Source organism: Nannobrachium achirus (genome assembly GCF_963921795.1).
Source record: "Nannobrachium achirus genome assembly, chromosome: 15".
In the NCBI taxonomy this organism is placed as follows: Eukaryota; Metazoa; Chordata; class Actinopteri; order Myctophiformes; family Myctophidae; genus Nannobrachium; species Nannobrachium achirus.
In genome coordinates, this window is record NC_137822.1 from 9,291,344 (window position 1) to 9,315,677 (window position 24,334).

General features: G+C 43.1%; 1 protein-coding gene across 2 annotated transcripts in view; it reads right to left on the minus strand.

Annotated features, from left to right (window-relative positions):
• LOC308298794 (butyrophilin subfamily 1 member A1-like) overlaps positions 1-24,003 on the minus strand; it is a 38,225-nt gene extending 14,222 nt beyond the window's left edge. For both annotated transcript variants that reach the window (XM_080742470.1, XM_080742469.1), the window contains exons 1-2: positions 23,864-24,003; positions 2,722-2,814 (exon numbers count right to left, since the gene is read on the minus strand). The gene's annotated coding sequence lies outside the window, so the exon portion shown is untranslated. The remainder of the gene's footprint in view (positions 1-2,721; positions 2,815-23,863) is intronic.
• Between the last annotated feature and the right edge of the window lie 331 nt (positions 24,004-24,334).

A 24,334-nucleotide genomic window follows, 5' to 3' on the forward strand; every position in this document is an offset into this window, starting at 1 on the left:
GGTGTTATGTGTTGTATGTGCGCGCGCCTGTCTACGTCCCTGTCTGCAGATTCCTGCTGCCGCTAGGATTGGAGGAGGGTTCCTGTCAGTCTGCCGTCATCTGCCAATCAGCGCTCTGTCTGTCTGGTCCGGCCACTTTATAAGCAGCATGAAGACGACCTACAGTACATCGCCGCTGTCAGTCTGTCTGAAAACTACGAGGGTATTGTAGTGACAGCATGCCCAACGCAGCAGCATAGATGTAGCTTTAGCTCGCCTCATAGCTTTGCTATATTTCTGTAAAGGTTGCTATTCAGTCAAGTCCACGGTTCATTGTGGTGAGCAGGGTAAGCAGTGTAAGTAGGTTTTTTTTTTTGGCTATAGTATTACTCACTTGTTATATCACTCAGGTAGGGGCAGGTTACCACACTTTGTAGTTTTGTTTGGTTAGACTAAGATAGCGTAGTTTGTTTGGTTATTGCTCGTTATGGGTCATTAGTTAGTTAGTTAGATGTGGGGGTTAACCTTTAGGCTGCTATTAAACGGAGACGCTGCCGATCTCATTTTGGATTCGTCATCAAAATGAGATCGCCTTTACACCTCGCATTGGCTCCTCATTGATTCGTATTGTCTGCGTTTACACGAAACGCACCATGTCATGCAAAATGCTGTAGTACATATGCCCGTACATATAGGCTACTGTGTATTTACCCTTCAACTATAAAATATAGCCTATGTTGTTTTTAATGAGACATGCATTGTAATTAGTCTATGCTCCCAAATCCATATTATTATCGTCTGTTGAACTCTGTTCGCATATTCAATGAGTCCCGCGGTGCAGCCAGTTGGCTGAAGTTAAATCGTAGAGGTTTTTTAAAAAGCCAATAAAAGCCACCTGGAAGACGAAGGTTGGAACTATATGGAGCAAATTTCTGGACATTATCTATGGGGATGGGCGATATAAAGTCGGAAAAAATGCATAACCCGAGCGAGGCAGCGAGTGGAGTAGACTACAGAGGCGCACATGGGTATGGTATAACGTACCTTGATCACAGGAGAAAATAATAAAATGTACTTCTTAAAATGAATTCATCATGCTTGTTGCTAAAAAGTATTGGCAACATGACTGGTGTATTGCATGCATGCCTTCACACGTGCAAGACAACAGCCATGTTACCATACCTTAGCATTTGCAGAACTGACGCTGCTGGCAGGATCGCGCAGCCGGAGGAGGAGGAGGATTTTCTTTTCTTTTTTTTTTGACATTATGAGCGAGTGTGCAGGCCTATTCGTGGACTCTTTTTATTCTGTCTGTCTGTCAGCATATTCATTACATTACTCGTGTGAGTAGCCTAATGGCAAAGCATCTGGATAAATCACTGTCTGTCTGTCTGTCTGTCTGTCAGCAAGACTCAGCATATTACAATAACGCACTCATTACCTGAAGTCCGCTGCTTCTGTGATGTGATGCGGTGCATGAAGAATTAATCCAGTATTTGTTGGTGAGAAGTTGAAAAGGGGAACGCAAAATAGTCATTAATCATTAGTTTGCTTAGAATGGAATGGTTACCAATCCATAGCCTAATGGTTTAATTTAACTTTGCGGAGAGGAGAGCTGTTGCAACTCCGGCCAGCTAGGCTACCAGGTGTGACTCATGCGTAATTAATCCTAATTATTGATCTGACCTACTTCTGCTGGCAGTTGTAATTGATTATTTTGTCTATAAACCAATAAATGTTTCATAGCCAATAGGCTATAGACATTTTTAAAAGGCTTTCATATACTCCTGACATTTTTCAAATGAGGTTTGGGCTAATAGATCGCTATGTGTTCAGTTTGGGCTATTTTCTGGGTTTTAATTAGGCCTACAACAACACAAATAATAATAATACATTTTCGGTTAGTCTGACAGACTGACACTGTTATGCAGCAGGGGAGGGGGAGCAGGGGAGGGGGTGTTATGACATCATCGCACTCTCCCTCGCTGCCGATTTCCTTTATTACACAGCTGCGTATTTGATGCGAAAACGCACTTTTCCACTTTCAGACCCGAATTCAAAAAAGTGTCGGATTAGGTCATAAAAACGCGTCTCCGTGTGTCAAAATGGCCGTTTTACTAGTAAAAACTACCTGGTAATTACAAATTCGTCTCCGTATAATAGGCCCTTTAGTCTATAGGGATAGTATGTTGTATTTTGTTTCTTTCTTTGCTTGGGTGCCTGCCCAGCCCCGTCTGACCCGTAGCACAAATCAGCAACCTAATTTGCATAACAAATAATAAAACTTAAGTGTTGACATTCACCACCTTGTCATTGTTGCGTCCCAAACTGACCTAGACCCGGTGGGTCGTAACAGTCACAATTAAATGGCCAAAAAGAATTGTGATTAACAATAGTGTCGCAAAAATCTAAATATGCTAATATTAAATATGATATAAAACTTAAACCAGTTGAACGCCCAGCATCCTTATTCAAGGGGGAACATTTGCCAAAAATAGCAGATCTACAAACTCACAATGCATTGCCTTGAAACGCGCTATGAGCTTGTACTGTAGATCTGCTTTTTGGCGATCTTTTACAGGTCCGCTACTCGTTAGTATAGAGAGGTTTAAGTGGGACCAAATTTGCAGCTCAACAAAAGCTAATTCCTACTGTATGATGGTGGAAAAACCCGCCATAGATTCTATCTCTCCACGATACGATTTTTATCACGATAAAAATGATTATCCTCCCATCCCATACCTGCAGGTCCACCTTGGAGATGTACAAGATGCCCGTCCTCTGCGAGACGAAGTGCCTCTTGTCCAGCGGGATGAAGATGGGGCGACAGCTCAGCTGAAACGGGAAGACAGTGTAAATTATAACAGCACATTTTTATTTGGTTTATAGTCTAAAAGTTTGGAATGAAATTCCATTTTGTTTTTGTCATATTTTAGTCATCTGAAGAGTTGTAGTTTTAGTCGCCTAAATCTACAGTTGATTTTGTCAATTTTGTTGACGGTGGACACGTCTCCTATATGTGGCCATGTGTGTATGCGTTAGGGCTGTCCTCGACTCAGGATTTTTGAAGTCGACTCGAGTCAACTCTGCCCGTCTCGCAGTAGAGATGAGACATTCGCGAACGATACGGCTCTCTTGAACGGCTCTTTTAAATGAACGATGGGATCCAGTCCGCAGTCGCGGGACACAGAGCACCAGCTGAGTAATGAGTCAGTGTCGAGAACAGATTCCGAAAAAACTGATCATGCACAGGCGGAGGCACAGCTCATCCACGACATGTTCCAGCCTTCCAGCTAAGAGCTAGCAGTGTGGACATGTCATGGACGCAAACATAGCGAAACACAAACATTTCTTCTTGGACTTGGACATGCGTTTGTGCTGTGGCAGGTTATTTAACACATGGGAAGCCAAGGTTTCTAACATTTCTAGCTGTTGCTGCTGCCGTCGTTCACTTACGCTTTAATTTTGAAGAGCCTCGGAAGCTTCGTGAGTGTGCACGTGAGTGTCCACTGACGATTGAGAAAGATAATCCATTTGTTTACAAACGCTCGCGAAACTAAAATCCAAACCGGGGCCGACCATCGCGGTAAAGTGCCGTCCTGAAAACAATCAGATCTCTGCTTCCCTGGCGTTCTTTGCACCTTATTCATAGATAAAGCCCTTTTTATGTTTCAGCATAGAATAGAAATCAATGCAGCCTAGACGCGCCATTTTGTCTCTCTGCGAGCTACGTTATGACGTATGGACCAGCGTCTTTCACTGACAACACAGGATGCATGCAGCTCCATGTAACCAAGTTAACCCTTTGTCTCGTTCCTGAACGAGACAACTCCTTTTGGCAGAGCGACCTCTAGTGGCCGTATCTCGTTACTGAACGAGTTTGGCGTACAAATTGTTAATATGGGATTTTGACCGCTTGCTGCTCCTCTTCTTAACAGAACACCGTCCCGGCTCCGAATGTTTTAACGGAGCGGCTGGTTGGCCGTTCCGTCTTACTTTTTCACCCCTGCGCTGGTGCGAGACAATAAATAACTGTTCGCCAATTGCTACTTCTCTCAATTGGAAGTACATGACACCAGTCCAGTGCACCGCAGTAGTAGGCTAACTGGTGATATAAAAATATATATATTTTCGACTCCTCAACTCAAACAATTGGCGTCGATTCACGGGGCTTCAAACGAAGCGTCGATTCGTCGATTTTTAGAGGACAGGCCTACTATGCGTGCGTGTCTGTCTTGTGTGTAGCCTGAGTACCGCTAGGTGACCAGAGAGGTGCTGTTGAGCAGCCTTGAAATGTACATGCATGCGCGCGCACACACACACACACACACACACACACACACACACACACACACACACACACACACACACACACGCAAATATAGAACACAGAATTCATCTTATATATACATTCCTCCTATTGCCGCATCCCACTTCCAAGCCCGTTCACGCCCCCTTTACATCGACTTCAACTCATAGGTAGTCGCATAGGTAGTCGTCGCATAGGTAGTCGGTAGTCGTCAGGACGGTAAGGAATACCGCCCATAACCCTATGCCGTCCGCTCATTCGCTAAGCACGAGAGAGAGGAGGCAACAGGGGAGGGGGGGCGGGCAAGCGAGAGAGAGAGAGAGAGAGAGTGAAATTTGACACCACTGTGTTTGCATGTGCGCTGCTGCTGCTGCCTCCACTCACAGTGAGTGCAGAGAAATAGCAGAGGCATAACAGTCACTTCTCTCCAGTGCGTCCGGCGGTCAAATATGTCCGACTGGAAACGTGCGCTGCGGCACAATAGTTCCGCCACAATAGTAAAATTATTTTTTTTAAATTTTATTTATTTCTTATTTTTAAAATTTTTTTTTTTTTTTTTCAAAATACTTTAAAAAAAAAAAAAAAAAAAGTTTTTTAGTAAAGAAGCGGGCGTGGACTCTAGATGTGAGCGGCCGAAGGCCGCGAACCTCTAGTAGATCTAGAACACATAGAATAGATTTCACACACAAGCACAACCCTGAAATGAACAGCTACTACATACACGCGGCCACACACACACACGCGCGCGCACACACACACACACCACCGCTCACTTCAAACTTGGGTTTGATTTTTTATTGTATCTACCACCATACAGCTATAAGTATAAAATAGGGCTCAAGTTAGTTAATCGGACTAATGGGTTTAATTGATTTTATAAGTGAATAAGAATTCCTTTGTGTGGATATAAGTTGCTCCTGGTCTCTGTCTCCCTATTTCCTATCCATTTCCACTATCTACTATCAATGAATGTGTAGCCCATCTAATCCCCACGTATCTATGGAGAAGGGTTCCCAAGTTATATAATGCTATGTTTGAGTTTTCATAACAATTAATCCCCAATAAGACCTTTGATTGGAAAACCTTAAATGTAGCTTAAGTAAATTGAGTCAGACACCAGGTGTAACTGTCGCCACTACAGGTTGCCAAGTTCATAATTATTTGATATATGACAAAGTTCATAATTGTTGTTATTTTCCTTGTTCATACAGTAATTAAGAAGGTTAAAAGGTCAAGTTCATAAGAAGGTTAAAAGGTCATGTTTATGTACAGTATTTCATGTCTTTTAAGTCAAGTTGTCATGCTTTTATTTTGAAGTGCTAAAGTCAGTTTATGTGTCTCGTTTTGGTCTGCTCTCACTAGCCTCACTTCAAAGGGTTTACACAGGACTTTTGCATCAGGCAATTAAGCACTCAAGCCACAAGCAGCAAGAGAGAAGCAGCAAGGTGCAGGAGCTCTGTGCTCTGTTCATTCTGTCACAAGAGACTGTCTGAAAGTTTATAGTTACAAGAAAGTTAAGGGTTATAAGGACCTGAAGACTAAGTGAATGGGTCACAAGGACCTGAAGATCAAGTACTCCTTTTTTGTGTTGCACGCAGCCAACGAGGTATTTGTTTGTCTGTATTTTACTTTGGTAAAATGTTTGATCTACATGCTGTGCATGGCGTTTGTATATGATTGTAATGTGCCTGTTTATATGTTTATTGTTTTAGTTTTCACGGTGGATTGGAAGACCAAGCCTTCCAATAAATCAGTATCAAGGAAACTGTGTCTGTCCGTGCCTAAAGGGAGTTACAGTGAAAACTCGCACTGTTCAACGACGCAGTGTACAACGACAGTCGGCAAGATCAAAGCACCAGGCCAGCTGCACGGAGCCTCGTCATCAAGTCTGCCAGAGGAGCAGCCCAGACCCAAGCGCGCCCCCCCCCCATGCCAAGTTAAAAACGTTTGGGTTTAAAATAAGTGAAGCACTATTTCATTTGATATTGAAGCTACTGTATCTGGTTAACTGCCATTGATATTTGAGTTTTTGAAGTGATTTAAAATGGCTACAGTGCATTGAGTGTTTTGAAGCCCACGTGTAAAGGTTGAATTTAAGATTGTCTGATTAAGATTTAAGGTATTTATAGTAGGCCTACATTTAAGGGATATTTGCATTTGAACAAGTTCATCTATTCATTTACGTAAAAAGTGTTCTGGAGATTTCATTTATTTTCATTTCATGACTATTTCCCTTTTGGGACAATTTAAAAGGGTTATTTACAAAGTGAGTTCATTTGATTGCTGTTTAAAATGTCACAACAAGGTGATCATACTGTACAGGTTAGGGACAGTATTAGGGACAGCGGAGATGAACAACCACAACCGGAAGAAGTGAGTGGTGCTGAAGAGGAAAAAAGGCAAGATGAAGCTCAGGGGCTAAGAAGAAGTGAAAGACAAAAAACCCTAACAGAAAAGGGTAAAGAAATGCAATCTGGAAAAATGAATGCTCTTCTATACAGGTTTACCTCCAGTTATGGTAAATGGAAACCACAGGCTAAATTAGCTAAACAGCTATTATCGCAAACAGCGCCTGTGGATGAGTCATTGATTCATGACATCTCTCAAGAAGTCAAGCATTTGTCCGCAGACGTCATAAGTGCTTATGAAGATCTACGCAAAGTCTCAACTCCAGTGCAGGAGACAAGACGAAAGGTAGATCTGTGTGTACAGATCTCTGACTTCATTCTCTCCAGAGCCACAAGTCGTTTGGACGGAAATATTACAGAAGAGGAGCCAGAATGGCCAGAAGTAGGCTCTCTGTTTGACTCAAGCTCTAGAACAACTTCTATCTTGAAAGGCAACTCGGAGCACACCACCATGTCTACTGTAAAACGTCAAGAAGCTGCCGCTGACGCTGCTGCAAGCCAAGCTGTTCTAAAAGTGCTACAAGAGCAAGATAGAGAACAATTGGAACTAGAAATACTGTTCCTTCGAAACAGTGTGGGCTCGCTTCCAACCAAAAAAATAATAGTAAAAAGTGTCAAGGTCCCAGGCAATGCTCTCTTTCATTTTACTGACGTAAAATGGTAATGGAAATACAATGTAGACAAGCAGTGTTATTACATGAACTTAACGTTATGGACAATTAAATCAAAATAAAATTAAAACATAATGTGGACGGTACCTTATGGTACTTTACCTTACTGTACTGTACTGTACTGTATCATACCTTACTGTACCATACCGTATTGCAGTGTTTCTCAAATGGGGGTACGTGTACCCCTAGGGGTACGCGGAGGTACTGCAGGGGGTACTCAGAAAATGCACCCCCAAAAGAAAAAATGAATTAGAAGAAGAAAAAACATTTACTGTTACGTTTAATGATGACACTTGGAGCCTGATAGATGCTAATAACCCAAATTACATGGTACCAGGTCAACTGGGATGTGTTTGAATGTAAGTTATTGACATGGAAACTGACTGAAATGTTATGGCCACAGTGTTAAAAATAAATCTGTTCAGGAGGCACCGTTTGAAACTCTCACTCCCATTCTTATATTTTTGTGATGTTATATTCTCGAAAAGGGGGTTTAACATAGCATCGTATACCAATAGTTATGGTTTTAATTGTAGTTGTATAAGGAAAATGTTGTTGGGTAAAGGGGGTACTTGGATTCAAAAATCAGGGAAAGGGGGTACTCAAGCCAAAAAAGATTGAGAAACACTGCCGTATTGTACCGTACCGTATTGTACCGTACCTTACTGTACTTTACCTTGCGGTACTTTACTGTACCTTACTGTCCCGTACTGTACATTACTGTACTTTACTGAAACGTTCTGTACCTTACTGTACTGTACTGTACTGCACCTTACTGTAATGTACTGTACCTTACTGTACTGTACTTTACTGTACACTACTGTATCTTGCTGTACCTTACTGTGCTGTACGTTACTGTACTTTACTGTACACTACTGTACTGTACTGTACCTTACAGTACTGTACTTTACTGTACTCTGCTGTACCTTACTGTACTTTACTGTACTCTACTGTAACTTACTGTACCTTACTGTACTTTACTCTACTCTACTGTACTGTACCTTACTGTACTTTACTGTACTCTACTGTACCTTACTGTACTGTACCTTACTGTACTCTACTTTACTGTACTCTACTGTACCTTACTGTACTATACTGTACTGTACTCTACTGTGCCGTACTGTACCTTACTGTACTGTACTCTACTGTACCTTACTATAATGTACTTTACTGTACTCTACTGTACCTTACTGTACTCTACTGTACTTTACTGTACTCTACTGTACCTTACTGTACTGTATTGTACTTTACTGTACCTTACTGTACTGTACTCTACTGTACCTTTCTGTACCTTACTGTACTTTACTGTACTCTACTGAACCTTACTGTACTTTTACTGTACTCTACTGAACCTTACTGTACTGTACATATTCTATGTGTTCTAGATCTACATTTTTGATTCTGTGTTTGGGAACCAGCAACTGTCAAATGGACTCCAACTGTAGTGGAGTATATTGAGTGCATATACTGTAGGCTAACAATCCCAGATCACATCTGTCCTCCACTATGTCTATAACCAAGGCGTTCTTCTATGTGGCCACTCCAGACTGAGGAGTGGAGCATGGCTTTTATTGTGTTTGTGGATCTGACTTGGAAATGCATTGGTTTTGATATCTCCCTGACAACCAACAACAACCACTAATATGGCTGACTGTCCCTGTGGGCTCTAGGATATATGGCTATGGGATTTACATCCCATCGCCCGGACTTGATTCTTGATCACAGCTGTGTAATCAGTAGAGTGGAGAGGGACATTTATTTATAGTTTTAACTATAACTATAGTTTTATACATCACACAGCTTAGATATTTGGATCAAATCAGAGAGCAGACCTGTGTGAACGCATTGATATAAATAGCATATCTGAAGTGTGAACATTACAGCCACAGCGCCTTAACATAAACATGGGTCCCTTTCCTCTGTCTACACTCTCTCCCCACTCACTAAACCCATTGGAAATGCATTGGGTGCTTAAAGTTAAACATTTTTATTTTTTTATAATTATACTACAAAACATTTCAAAAAGAAAAATACAAGCACACGTGTCCTCAGTAAGCTGAACACATAAAAATTTGAATGGTGTTGAAAGGTGTAAGCGTTTAGGAGATGAATCGCGCCAAAGTTTTGAGGAGATACTGACTAGTATAGTATAGTATATAAACTAGAAAATGTGCAATTTGGGTAATTGCGAGTGTGGTTGCCCGACCCGCCCTGGCGCGAAAAGTGGGGCGCGCCGCCGGGACCCTGTGGAAAACGCAGGGGTCCGAGGGAGGCGACGTCGGGACGGATACCGTCGGGGCCGTTGAAAAGGTATCGGTCGGATCCTGCGTTCGTGATGTAAGGATATGGTTTCTTGTCTTTAAGAAATAGGCTCCTCCCACAAATTTCGCAAGGCGATTATGTTGTCACGTCTCTCCCGGGATCGTTTGCGTTTCGTTTTGAGATGGTCTTTCATCCTGAAAAACACATTTTGGCACGAAACGGTTACGTTTTGCACATTTGTAGCGCCCCCTATGGGTCAAAGTGGAAATGCTTTTGGGGATTCCTTGAGTATCCCACCCATGACGTGTGGTTAAAATTTGGTGTTGATTGGATGTTTTGTTCGCAATTTATGGCTATTTTTGGTGAAACGGGCCCCTCCCACTAACTTCGGAAGCCTGTTACGGGCGAACGGTATGGACTATCGAAATATCGCTTGAATATGTTCATCGCATGGGTCCAGAGATCCTATGTACCGATTCTCGTGACATTTGGAGAAAATATGTTGGAAAGGGAGCAAAAAGTGTGTTTTGAAGAAAATTCAAAATGGCGGAAAATCTATCCTGACGCAAATGGGCGTGGCCTATGTGTGGAGATGTGCCATGACCCAAGGAATCCAGGGAAAAAATAATTTTAATTTTCCGACTTACGGTTCAAGAGTTACAGGCCAAAACGTAAAGTGGGCTGTTATAGCGCCACCATGAGGCCGACTGACGAAATTATTTTTCAATTAATCTTTGAAACCATTATGAATCTCCTCTCCAAGTTTTGAAACTGTAGCCCCTATGGTTTGCGAGAGAAAAATAATTGAATGCGAGTTTTTGCATTTTCCCATTCAAGTCAATGGGGAAAATTAATTCACTAATAAATTAATATCAATTAAACGATACAACTTTTCTCTTAGCGAAGTACAAGCACACGATTCCCGATGAAGCCGATCGATTTGACATATGGCGCGAGTGTGTGGCGCAAAAACTGTGGGCGGTGAAACGCGCCGAAAAAAAAGTTTATCTATAAATAAATAAAAATCACACCCGTGTGTGTGTGTGTGTGTGTGTGTGTGTGTGTGTGTGTGTGTGTGTGTGTGTGTGTGTGGATCATGTGTACCGATTTTTGTGACATTTGAAGAAAATATGTAGGAAAAGGAGCAAAAAGTGTGTTTTGGAGAAAATTCAAGATGGCGGAAAATCTATCATGGCGCAAATGGGCGTGGCCTATATGGGGAGATGCGTCATGACCCAAGGAATCCAGGGAAAAAATATTTTTAATTTTCCGACCTACGGTTCAAGAGTTACAGGCCAAAACGTAAAGTGGGGTGTTATGGCGCCACCATGCGGCCAAATGACACAATTATTTTTTATTTAATCCTTGAAATCATTATGAACCTCCTCTCCAAGTCTTGAAACTCTAGCCCCTATGGTTTGCGAGAGACAAATAATTGAATGTGAGTTTTTGCGATTCCCATTATAAGTCAATGGGGAAAATTAATTCACTAATAAATTAATATCAATTAAACTATAGAACCTTTCTCTTAGAAAAGTAATAGCCCACGATTCCCGAGTAAGCCGTTCGATTTGACATATGGCGCGAGTGTGTGGTGGCAAAACTGTGGGACTAGTGGCGTGCCGAAGTTTAGGAAGTTCAGGCTACATACAGACACACAGACAGACACACAGACAGACAGACCCACACGGCCACGTATAGGGAGCCTGTGCTTCACACAGCTCCAAAAATCACACCCGTGTGAAGTGGAGCTGTGTGTGTGTGTGTGTGTGTGCGTGTGTGTGTGTGTGTGTGTGTGGATCATGTGTACCGATTTTTGTGACATTTGAAGAAAATATGTAGGAAAAGGAGCAAAAAGTGTGTTTTGGAGAAAATTCAAGATGGCGGAAAATCTATCATGGCGCAAATGGGCGTGGCCTATATGGGGAGATGCGTCATGACCCAAGGAATCCAGGGAAAAAATATTTTTAATTTTCCGACCTACGGTTCAAGAGTTACAGGCCAAAACGTAAAGTGGGGTGTTATGGCGCCACCATGCGGCCAAATGACACAATTATTTTTTATTTAATCCTTGAAATCATTATGAACCTCCTCTCCAAGTCTTGAAACTCTAGCACCTATGGTTTGCGAGAGACAAATAATTGAATGTGAGTTTTTGCGATTCCCATTATAAGTCAATGGGGAAAATTAATTCACTAATAAATTAATATCAATTAAACTATTGAACCTTTCTCTTAGCAAGTTACTAGCCCACGATTCCCGAGTAAGCCGGTCGATTTGACATATGGCGCGAGTGTGTGGTGGCAAAACTGTGGGACTAGTAGCGTGCCGAAGTTTAGGAAGTTCAGGCTACATACAGACACACACACAGACACACAGACAGACCCACACGGCCACGTATAGGGAGCCTGTGCTTCACACAGCTCCAAAAATCACACCCGTGTGAAGTGGAGCTGTGTGTGTGTGTGTGTGTGTGTGTGTGTGTGTGTGTGTGTGTGTGTGTGTGTGTGTGTGTGTGTGGATCATGTGTACCGATTTTTGTGACATTTGAAGAAAATATGTAGGAAAAGGAGCAAAAAGTGTGTTTTGGAGAAAATTCAAGATGGCGGAAAATCTATCATGGCGCAAATGGGCGTGGCCTATATGGGGAGATGCGTTATGACCCAAGGAATCCAGGGAAAAAATATTTTTAATTTTCCGACCTACGGTTCAAGAGTTACAGGCCAAAACGTAAAGTGGGGTGTTATGGCGCCACCATGCGGCCAAATGACACAATTATTTTTTATTTAATCCTTGAAATCATTATGAACCTCCTCTCCAAGACTTGAAACTCTAGCCCCTATGGTTTGCGAGAGACAAATAATTGAATGTGAGTTTTTGCGATTCCCATTATAAGTCAATGGGGAAAATTAATTCACTAATAAATTAATATCAATTAAACTATTGAACCTTTCTCTTAGCAAGTTACTAGCCCACGATTCCCGAGTAAGCCGGTCGATTTGACATATGGCGCGAGTGTGTGGTGGCAAAACTGTGGGACTAGTAGCGTGCCGAAGTTTAGGAAGTTCAGGCTACATACAGACACACAGACAGACCCACACAGCCACGTATAGGGAGCCTGTGTTTCACACAGCTCCAAAAAGAATAAATAAAGTCTCCCTAGAACTATAGTGTGTTGCCCTGTTAGGGCAACCACACTAACTAGAAAATGTGCAATTTGGGAAATTGCGAGTGTGGTTGCCTGCCCTGCCGCCCCCTATGGGTCGAAGTGGAAATGCTTTTGGGGATTTGTTGAATATCCCACCCGTGACTTGTGGTTAAAATTTGGTGTTGACTGGATGTTTCGTTTCTGATTTATGGCTATATTTTGCGAAACGGGCCCCTCCCGCTAACTTTGGAAGCCTGTTACGGACGAACGGTATGGACTATCGAAATATAACTTGAATATGTTCATCGCATGGGTCCAGAGATCATGTGTACCGATTTTTGTGACATTTGGAGAAAATATGTAGGAATAGGAGCAAAAAGTGTGTTTTGAAGAAAATTCAAAATGGCGGAAAATCTATCCTGACGCAAATGGGCGGGGCTTATATGGGGAGATGCGTCATGAGCCAAGGAATCCAGGGAAAAGGGAATTTTAATTTTCCGACCTACGGTTAGAGAGTTATAGGCCAAAACGTAAAGTGGGCTGTTATAGCGCCACCATCTGTCCGATCGATGTAAATATTTTTTACTTAATCCTTAGAAGCACTATGAATCTCCTCTCCAAATTGTGAAGCCGTAGCCCTTAAGACGTCTGAGAGAAAAATACTTGAACTCGGCTCCCATTATAAGTCAATGGGGAAATTAATTCACTAATAAATTAATATCAATTAAACTATAGAACCTTTCTCTTAGCAAAATGCAAGCACACGATTCCCGATTAAGCCGGTCGATTTGACATATGGCGCGAGTGTGTGGCGCAAAAACTGTGGGAGGAGTAGCGTGCCAAACTTTTGGTTACACTAGAAACGAAGAATAATAAAGTTACGCTAGAACTATAGTGTGTTGCCCTGTAAGGGCAACCACACTAATAATGAAGATAACATACGTGTGCTCGCCTTCCAGGCGAGCCCACAATTAGACCTCCTTGAGGCAGAAGCTAGAAAGAAGCTAGCTGAACAAGAAGCAGCAGCAAGGAAGCGCCGTTTACAACAAGAGGAAGAAGAAGCTCAACTTAAAGCTAAACTAGAAGATGAGCAGTTAGCTCTACAAAGAACACTGAATGAAAAACGGAGAAAGATAAAGCATTTGGAGACGGTGAAAAGTCTTAATGCAGCACAAGCGAGAATCCTGGTGTATGATCAAGGGAGCATCACAGAAGAACAAGTACATGCGATCGTAGCAGGTAACCAAGTACCTGCTCCCACAAGTCCTCTGTCCATTCATGGGTCTTCCGTACCACAAGCGGTAGCAGGTAACCAAGTACCTGCTCCCACAAGTCCTCTGCCCATGCATAGGTCTTCTGTACCACAAGCTGTGACCAACTCCAATGACAGTACAGCAGAGCTCGTTAAGATGCTAGCAGGTGCTTTAAGTGCCAACAGAATCCCAATCCCTGAACCTCCAATATTCAGTGGGGATCCGTTGAAGTATACTGACTGGAAACTGTCATTTGAAATATTGATGGACCAGAAGAACATACAAGAGGATGAGAAGATCTACTACCTACGAAGATATGTGGGTGGTCAAGCTAAGAAAGCACTTGACGGCTACTTCCTGCTCGGAACCAAATCTGCCTATGTTGCAGCATGGAAGATTTTAGAGGAGAGATATGGAAATCCGTTCACAATTGCTAAGGCATACAGAGACAAGCTCCAAGCATGGCCTAAGATAGGGCCTAAGGACAGCTTTGAGCTCAGAGAGTTCACAGATTTTCTCCGTAGTTGTGAGGCCGCCATGGTCCACATCAAAGAATTGAAAATATTGAATGACTGTAATGAGAACAGGAACATCCTTTTTAAGCTACCGGATTGGCTCACGGCGAGCTGGAATCGGAAGGTTATGGAAATAGAGGAAGCAAGTAACCAATTTCCCTCCTTCAGCCAGTTTGTCATGTTCCTAACAAAAGAAGCAAGGATTGCCTGCCACCCTGTTACTTCAGTGCAGTCACTTAAAGAATTTGAGGCTGACAAACCAAAGCCACAAAGACAACGTTTTGAAGCCAAGTCATTGAACACAAGTTCAAATGAAGAGACACTGACCGCAAGCTCCAACAACAAAGCTGTCATAAAGTGCATTCTCTGTGACAAGACAGGGCATGAGTTGCTTAAATGCAGAAGGTTCATGGAGAAAGAGATGTCGGACAGAATCAAGTTTGTGAAAGCGGAGAGACTATGTTTTGGTTGCCTCAAGTCTGGTCACCAATCAAAAAGTTGCAACAATAGGAGTGTCTGCGACACTTGCCAAAGGAAGCATCCTACTTGTCTGCATGAAGAGCGAGTCAAAGAAGACCAAAGCTCACCACAAGTCAAGCCAAGTACAAGTCAAGAAAATCGACAATCATCATCAGAAGAAGAAACCACAGATGTTGTTTCAAATAGAGTAATACTTCACGAAGCAAAGGTACAAACAGCTGCAATAATTCCAGTCTGGCTTTCATCCACAACTCAACCAGCACGAGAAATACTAGTATATGCTCTGTTGGACTCCCAAAGCAACGCAACCTTTGTACTGAGTGACATAGCGGAGAAGTTGGAAGCAGACAAAGAACAAGTTAAGCTCAAGCTCTCGACTATGACTGCAGGAAGTACAGTCATAAGCTCCCAAATAGTAAGCAATCTAAGAGTCCGAGGCTTTTACTCTTGGAAAGGAATCACCTTACCACCAGTCTACACTCGTGGTTTTATTCCAGCCAACAGAACTCACATACCAACAAGTGAAACTGCAAGAGCTTGGCCCCATCTAGAGCATCTCCAAGATGAGATACCACCTCTGAAGGACTGTCCAGTAGGTCTGCTCCTTGGGTACAACTGCTCACAAGCCCTAATACCAAGGGAAGTTGTGTCTGGTAGCAACAACCAGCCTTATGCGCAGCGTACAGACCTTGGATGGAGTATTGTTGGTCAAGGGAATCCATGTGAAGACAAAAAGGATCTCATGCTACCTGGCGGAGAACGCAAGGTGGGAGAGATCAAGAACAAGGCTTTTGTGTGTAGCACTAAAGCAAAGGAAGGCAAAGAAGATAAAGTTGTGAAACAAAGATCCAGTGAAAGAGCAAGCTTAAAAGAAAGAAAAGAAGAACTTGCTAATGTCAAGAAAGCAGTTACCAAGACCACAGACAGTAAGCTGTGCAAGGAGAATCCATTCTTGGATGAAGAAGGAACACACACAAAGCATCCAATGTTGGAGAACAGCCACAAGGAACCAGGACAAAAGCATCACGAGAAAAGAAGGAACTTGGAGGTCAACAAGATCATCCTTCCTGAAGAGGATCTGGCACCACCCAACCAACAGAGGTTGGAATGCATCACTAATGTCCAAGCAGGGTCAGATGATAGGGATAAGAGAATACAAGACTTAATAATACAAGAGTTGCGTAAAGATATGACATATGATTATATGGGAAACGCTGTATTTAAAAAGGTGTACTCAGACAACCCTGGATAAAAAGGTGGTTATTCTGCTTAAAGCAGAGGAAGATGTTTAATGTGTTGCCTGCAATTTCATGGTACATGTTTAAGTAAAAGATTGTATTTTTGAAGTTAAAAAGGTTAAAAGGAAATCCCACATTAAAGTTTGTGTGATTTGGTGGGAGTGTAACTGTCGCCACTACAGGTTGCCAAGTTCATAATTATTTGATATATGACAAAGTTCATAATTGTTGTTATTTTCCTTGTTCATACAGTAATTAAGAAGGTTAAAAGGTCAAGTTCATAAGAAGGTTAAAAGGTCATGTTTATGTACAGTATTTCATGTCTTTTAAGTCAAGTTGTCATGCTTTTATTTTGAAGTGCTAAAGTCAGTTTATGTGTCTCGTTTTGGTCTGCTCTCACTAGCCTCACTTCAAAGGGTTTACACAGGACTTTTGCATCAGGCAATTAAGCACTCAAGCCACAAGCAGCAAGAGAGAAGCAGCAAGGTGCAGGAGCTCTGTGCTCTGTTCATTCTGTCACAAGAGACTGTCTGAAAGTTTATAGTTACAAGAAAGTTAAGGATTATAAGGACCTGAAGACTAAGTGAATGGGTCACAAGGACCTGAAGATCAAGTACTCCTTTTTTGTGTTGCACGCAGCCAACGAGGTATTTGTTTGTCTGTATTTTACTTTGGTAAAATGTTTGATCTACATGCTGTGCATGGCGTTTGTATATGATTGTAATGTGCCTGTTTATATGTTTATTGTTTTAGTTTTCACGGTGGATTGGAGGACCAAGCCTTCCAATAAATCAGTATCAAGGAAACTGTGTCTGTCCGTGCCTAAAGGGAGTTACACCAGGACATCAATTATAAGGAACTTTAGTTAGAAATAGTAGTTAGGGAAAAGGCAGTTGAGTTTAGGGAATAGGGAATTGAAAAATAAAATACAAATTGGCATGTATCCAAATTCACCATGCAAAAGGTGCAAAATAAAACAGTCACACTTTGTAGTGCAAAACCAAACAGTTTCACTGTTCACAAACGTAATGACCCAACCTCAATTAGTTACTCACAATAACCCAAAAGGTAAACACTTTCAAATATAATTGGCCAAATACCTCAAAATAGTTAATCAATAGTGCACTGTAATTATACCTAAGCCGGCATCTAATAAACAAAACAAAACCCCACCCACATTGCAGGCCTGTTTACTGTCCGTAGATGGCGTCCTCACTCAGGAATGTTTACTCACTGTTCAGGAGACTTTCTTTACTTTATAAGTTCCAAACACAGCAGTGTTTCCCCTACATGCATTAAGCTGCTTCAAATCCGGCCGCCACTGTATGATTTTCCCTTTTTTTTTTTTTTTAAAGATTTTTTTTTTCCCCACAACAATGTAGCGCTCATGTGAAGCACTAGAGCTGGGGGGGGACTATTGTGGCGGAACTATTGTGCCGCAGCGCACGTTTCCGGTTGGACATATTTGACCGCCGGACGCACTGGAGAGAAGTGACTGTTAAGCCTCTGCTATTTCTCTGCAGCAGGCACATGCAAACACAGTGGTGTCAAATTTCACTCTCTCTCTCTCTCTCTCGCTTGCCCGCACCCCCTCCCCTGTTGCCTCCTCTCTCTCGTGCTTAGCGAATGAGCGGACGGCATAGGGTTAGGGGCGGTACTCCTTACGTCCTAGACGACTACCTATGAGTTGAAGTCGATGTAAAGGGGGCGTGAAGTGGGATGCGGCTCTTAGAGGAATGTATATGTTACAGTATGTTTGGGTAACTCAGGACGGTAAGAGTAAGAGCGCTTGTTTTGTCATTCACCACACACTAATCACCACCAGATGGCGACGACAGCCCATAGACAGCCATTCACTAGTGCAGGCGCTGACGTCACTCGTTTGCGACTCTCTTTATTTACTAGCCTAGCTGGGCGGTGTTTAGCCATTAGCTTAGCCATTAGCTTACTATGAGTGTTTATCGTGGGCTTGCCCAGGCCTTACGGCCTGGGCATAAATATAACGATTGCATTCACCACGGCTTCGTAACTCGCTCGGGGGCGAAGAGCAGGACCAAGGTCCGCTGGCCTTCGCGCCGCTTGGAATGTCGTGGACAATCGAGCGGCTCCGCCTGGAGGACGTTGTTGTGGGCGACCGCTTGTTCCGCCCCGTGCTGCACGGCGAGTGCTCCGTTTCTCGACCGTACTGTTTCTCTAACAAACCGTGACATATTTATAAGATAGCGTTCTAACTTCTCTCGCTTACATACGGTTGGAAGTAGGGATGTGAAAAAAAATCGAAAATCGACGCGTCGATCGACTCACGTTCACCGCGACTGAGAAAATGCGAGTCGTGAGTCGATCGTTTTTTTTTTTATTATTATTATTTTTATTAATGTTTTTGTATTTTTTTTTAATGGCTTACATCTTTGGTCAAATGTTTTCCAACTCATTTTACAGGCGTTACTGTACGAGTGGGTCTGCTGAGCTAGTCCATCTCTGTGCTGCTCTATGCTCTAGTAGGGTCGTGTGCACGGTGCGCTGCTGTTGTGTTTATTTCCTGCTTGTGGTGGAAGCTGGATGGCGGTAAAACATGGCATCTGCACAGAGGACTAGTAGCGTTTGGGATCACTTTGTTAAGATTGACGACCACACTGTGAGATGCACAATTTGCAACAAAAAGTATGCATATCACTCTTCAACAACGACGATGTCAAATCACATAAAAGGTAAACATCCACAGTCTCAGCAGCGACCATCAAATCAAACCCGCATGGACAACTTCGCCGTGGGCAACCGTCATTGTGATAACCTGCGGGCTGAAAAAATCACAGCGTTGATTGCCAAGATGATAACGGGAGATATCATGCCAATTTCTGTTGTGGAGGGGCAAGGCTTCAAAGATCTGATCGCATTTCTCGAGCCAGAGTATGTCCTGCCTTGTCGCCAAACGATGACAACACGATTGGAGGACATGTACACTGAGGCCGCCGCTAAACTAACTGACGAGCTGTCGAAAGCCGAGAAAGTGTCTCTCACCACTGACGCGTGGACTGGGTTGACGACAGAGTCCTATGTGACTATAACAGCTCACTACTTTGACGGCTGGGAATTGAAGAGTGTCATCCTACAGACACAAGCGATGCCAGAGAGGCATACAGCAGAAAACCTGGCCAACGTCCTGCGGGTTGCAGCTGAGAGATGGGGCATAGCTGACAAAGTGGATGTCTGCGTCCACGACAACGCGACTAATATCGTGTTGGCAAACGCGCAGTACCTGGGGTGGGAGTCGCATCGGTGCTTTGCGCACACACTCCAGCTCGCCATCAATGATGGCTTCAAAGTGGTAGCAATCGACAGGGCTGTCGGGGCCGCAGCTCGCCTTGTTACCCATTTTCATCACAGCACAGTGGCGACAGAGGCGCTGAAGAGAAAGCAGCGTGACCAAAATCTCCCCCAGCACAAACTCATCCAACACGTCAAAACTAGGTGGAATTCCATCTACGACATGTTCGAGCGCCTGCTGGAGCAGCGATGGGCCGTGGCTGCAGTACTATCGGACCGTGATGTCACTAAACTCACAGATGCCCGTACCCTGGAGCTTGCGGATGGAAACTGGCACATTATGGAGGAGTTGTTGCCCGTCCTACATCAGCTAAAGTACGCCACAACAGCAGTGTGCGGGGAAAAAGAGGTGTCGATCTCAACGGTCTATCCAATCACCAACACGCTGCTCTCAAGGTAAAGAAATATATAATAATAATAATAATCATAGGCTACTAAAACCCTGTTACCATTATTTTGTATATTATGTATCTGTGCCACCGTGTTTTTTTACAAACTGTTAATAAAGTATTTAATTTAATCAAACAGGGATCTACAGCTGGCAGATGGAGAGTCTACGAAAGTGGCGGAGTTCAAGAGAAAGGTGTCGGAGTCTCTCAGCACTCGCATGAAGCTTGACAAGGCCGAGGAGGTGGTAAAGAAGGCGGCTATTATCGCTTCATTTTTGGATCCACGGCACAAGCATCTTAAAGTCTCCACCGACGACATGAGAGAAGCTGTACAGGAAAAGGTTACTGCTCTGCTGTCAGCTCTCCCTGCCTTGGAGACCGAGTTGGATGCTGAAACGGTGGACGAGCCCGACGAGGACGAGGAGGATGCGGTGATCGCTCAGCCAGCGCAACCCGAAAAACGAGCGAAACGTGCGGATGCAATGATTGACTTCTTCGGGGGTGATTATTTCGCCGAGGAGCCTTTAACCATTCAGGGCGAAATGGAGCGCTACCTGCGTGAAGAAGTCATCTCGCCTGCATCTGACCCAGCTGCGTGGTGGGAACTTCACCAGGACAGGTACAAGAATCTCTCACGCTTGGCAAAAGGCTACCTATGCATCCCCGCAACATCTGTGCCAGCAGAGAGAGTTTTCTCTGCTGCGGGATTGATTGTTAATAGACTTCGCACTCGCCTTACCCCCGAACATGTGGACATGCTTTTGTTTTTGAACAAGAACAAGTCATTTGTTTAAGGGCTGTTGGCCTTGCAGCGCAGCCTTGGGCTGTCCGTCAGAGTTGAGTTAATTTAATTTAATTTATTTTATTTTATTTTGTTGTGCAGTGCTTGTTGGTCTAACGATTTATTTGATAATCATTATTTTCTGAACCTTGAAGTCTGCTATAGGTCTATTTGATTGTTATGTCAGTATTTAGGGCTAAATGGCTAATAATGTCCAAGAAGTGATGTTTTGGCCTCGCAATATATAGCGTCATGTTAATGATAATTAGGCCCATTAGGCCTATAGAATTTGGATGCTATCTACGTGTCCATTTATTTTGGAACGGCGGCACCGCCGGCAAGTGTAGCTACGTTTTATAATAGGCCTACATGTCTAATTGTACACGTTTCATTCGTTTTATAATAGGCCTACATGTTTAATTGTATGTATCCAGGCCATATTTGCAACATATTGTTGAAGGTACTCTGGAGTCTGACACTGTTCTATTTGTCAAATGTCGGCTTTGATTGATAGCCTGCTGTAGCCTATGGCTTAACTGTTCCGTGTTTAATAAACACATGTTTACAAAATAAAGTCTCATTTATTATTAGGGCTTTGATGCAAGTTCTAAACATGATGGGTGCAGCTGCATAAGTAGTTTTGCTTAAAGTAATTCGCCGCTGTGTTCTCAGAAGCTGCTTAGCGCAAAAAAATAATAATTAAAAAAAAAAAAAAAAAAGTGAAAAAAGTCGATCGACGCGTCGATTTTCGGCCGCGACGCGTCGACTCGCCAATAATGCGTCGATTAACATCCCTAGTTGGAAGGAGATGTATATGTCTAGTTTCTCCCCCTCCCCTCTCTCATTCATCCAGTCAGTAGTCAGTCAGTCAGTCAGGCAGCTGCCTCGTCGCACTGAGCACCTCTGATTCTGAGCTGACTACGTCTTTGCCCCTCGTTAGCATATTTGCTACTGGTGTGTACAATTAGAAGATTTGGGCTGTGGGGATAAAAGCAGTGCCTCAGCGACGGGTTTGAATCATGTAGTTTACCGCTGTTGGGCAATAGTAGGCTTACTTGTCGCATGCTAATGAGAGCTAAGTGCTAACACGGTTGTCATTCACTCACTGGTTAGATGTGGAATAGAAACGAGGGATGCATCAACACCACTGTCATTAGGCAACAAACATTTTTGACTAGAGAATAAACTTTGCTGTTATGCACACACAGAGTGTGTAGCAGTGGTGTAAAGTAACTAGTAGTCTACATTTACTTTACAAGTACTGTACTTAAGTACTTCTACTCCACTACATTTATGACATGATGGCTATATGCAAATAGCCGATCTACAAGCTCACAAAGTGACGTGTTGTGAGCTTGTAGAGCTTGTAGATCTGCTATTTTTATAGGATTTTAAATTTTTTATGCATTTGGAAACTGTTATGATTACTGAGAACTTTTAAAAAGTTAAACTAAACTTTAATTATTTTGACACCAATACTTTTGTACCTTTACTTATTCCACTACATTTTTTATTCCAGACATCTACTTGTAAGTTGTAAGTTGTAACACAGTATGTCTACATTAGAATGTTGATACTGTACTTTTTCCACCACTGGAGAGTAGGATTGGTTCTCAAAGTGGGGTCCAGGGACCCCGAGGGGTCCTTGAGGGAGTTCCAGGGGGTCCCCAGGCCCCAGCCAAATGATAGATAGTTATGAACCAATGGGTCTGTAGCGCAGAAGCAAATGGACCCGTTTTTTAAAGACATTCAACTCGGTATCGCTCGCACTTTCGCGCAGGCAACTGTGGATTGTACCTACAGGTCAATTTTAACACACTGAAGACCATAGCTGGTGCAATAATCCAGCCCCTCTTTGACTACGGAGTCCACGTATGGTATCGTGACGCCCCACAAGCCCTGAAAACTAAACTCCAAACAGCCCAAAATAAACTAATTAGGGTCCTGCTTAGCCTTCCCTATCAGACTCACCTCACCGCTACTCACCAATTAAGAGTGGGGTGGCTCAGAGTAGATGACAGAGTACAGCAGCTTGCAATGGGCCTGGTGTACAAGATACACTACACCACTATGATACCCAAGTACCTGTCAAAATACTTTATAAACATTAAGGATGTCCATAATTACAACACCAGAGGCAGCGCCACAGATCACTTTCAACCCAGAGTCAAAACCAACAAAGGGTCAAACTCTTTTTTCTGCTATACCACCAAAATGTGGAAAGCCTTACCGAAGGCCATAAAGGAGTGTGGATCACTTGCATCCTTTAAAATTGCCCTGAAAAGCCACTTACAGGCAGCAGCCGTTCGCAACTGGTAATAATGAACCTAGCCCCAACCCTACCCTCCCCTGCCCCTTCTTTGTATATACTGTTTGTTTAAGAATTACTGTCTTTGTTTTGTTTTTCTTTACATATCTACTGCATAGTACTGTGTTCTATCTGTCTGTCATTCAATGTTATATGAGATACTTCAATGGTTTCCAGTGGAAATAAGCTTAGTCTTTTCATGGATCTCCTTTTAGTAGACCTTGTACCAGTGAACTGTACCGTCATGAAACTGTACCTTTTCCTATGCAAACTTCTAATAAAGTCTTCAATCAATCAATCAAAGCCCATGGGAACGGATTGTGTAGGCGGCGGAGCCTGTGTCTTAGCAACACTGTGTTAATAAGCCAATGGGCTGCTTACAAACAGCGCAGCGCCTCACTCAGCAATGGGATGCAGCACTTGACTCAGAGGAGAGCAGAGTGGAAGCTCTCTGACAGGCAGAATCGCTGTCATTTCTCAATTAAATCATCCCGTCATTCATATTTATCCCCCAACCTTCAAATACGGGACAAAGAGCGTCCCGTTTCAGTTCAATACGGGACACGTCTTTTAGTTTCCAAAAAAGGGACGATCCCGTATTTTACGGGACGGTTGGTAACCCTACCCCTATCTCCAAAGTCTCTCTCAACAACAGCTCACGTTGCTGGCTTAGCAACACTACTCTACCGGCTAGCTTTGGCTAACTAGCCGTCTACTCAAAATACTGCGGGCCAGTGCACTGCACTCGGAGTGCAGACACGCAGCTAACTTTAGCCAGCTAGCTGCTCAAACACTCACTGTAGAATGACACAGTCACGATCCTGTCGAAGGCACTGCCACTCCACAGTACAGCTTTCAGTCCTCCTTGTAATGAGTTGTCACACGGGACTGTAAAACTCTTCAAAATAAACCGTTTGTCACGTTTCCTCTCTCATCACCGAATCTCCTCTCTGAAGAAAACCGAAGACAACGCGCGCTTGTTTACTGCCATCACATGACGTGCTAGGACACTCCTCATTGGCTCAGCCACTCTTCTTCTTCTTCTATTCGGGTTTATTGGCGGTTGGCAAACTAACTTGTGCATTACCGCCACCTACTTGACTCTTAGTATAACATGAATACGGTAACTATCTATACTATAATTTTGCGAATGTCTGTCTGAGTGAGTGAGTGAGTGAGTGAGTGTCTGTCTGTCTGTCTGAAACAGCGTTTCTCCTCGGTGGCTGGAGCAATTGATCTGAAATCGCATCACCATAAGCATATGAACAC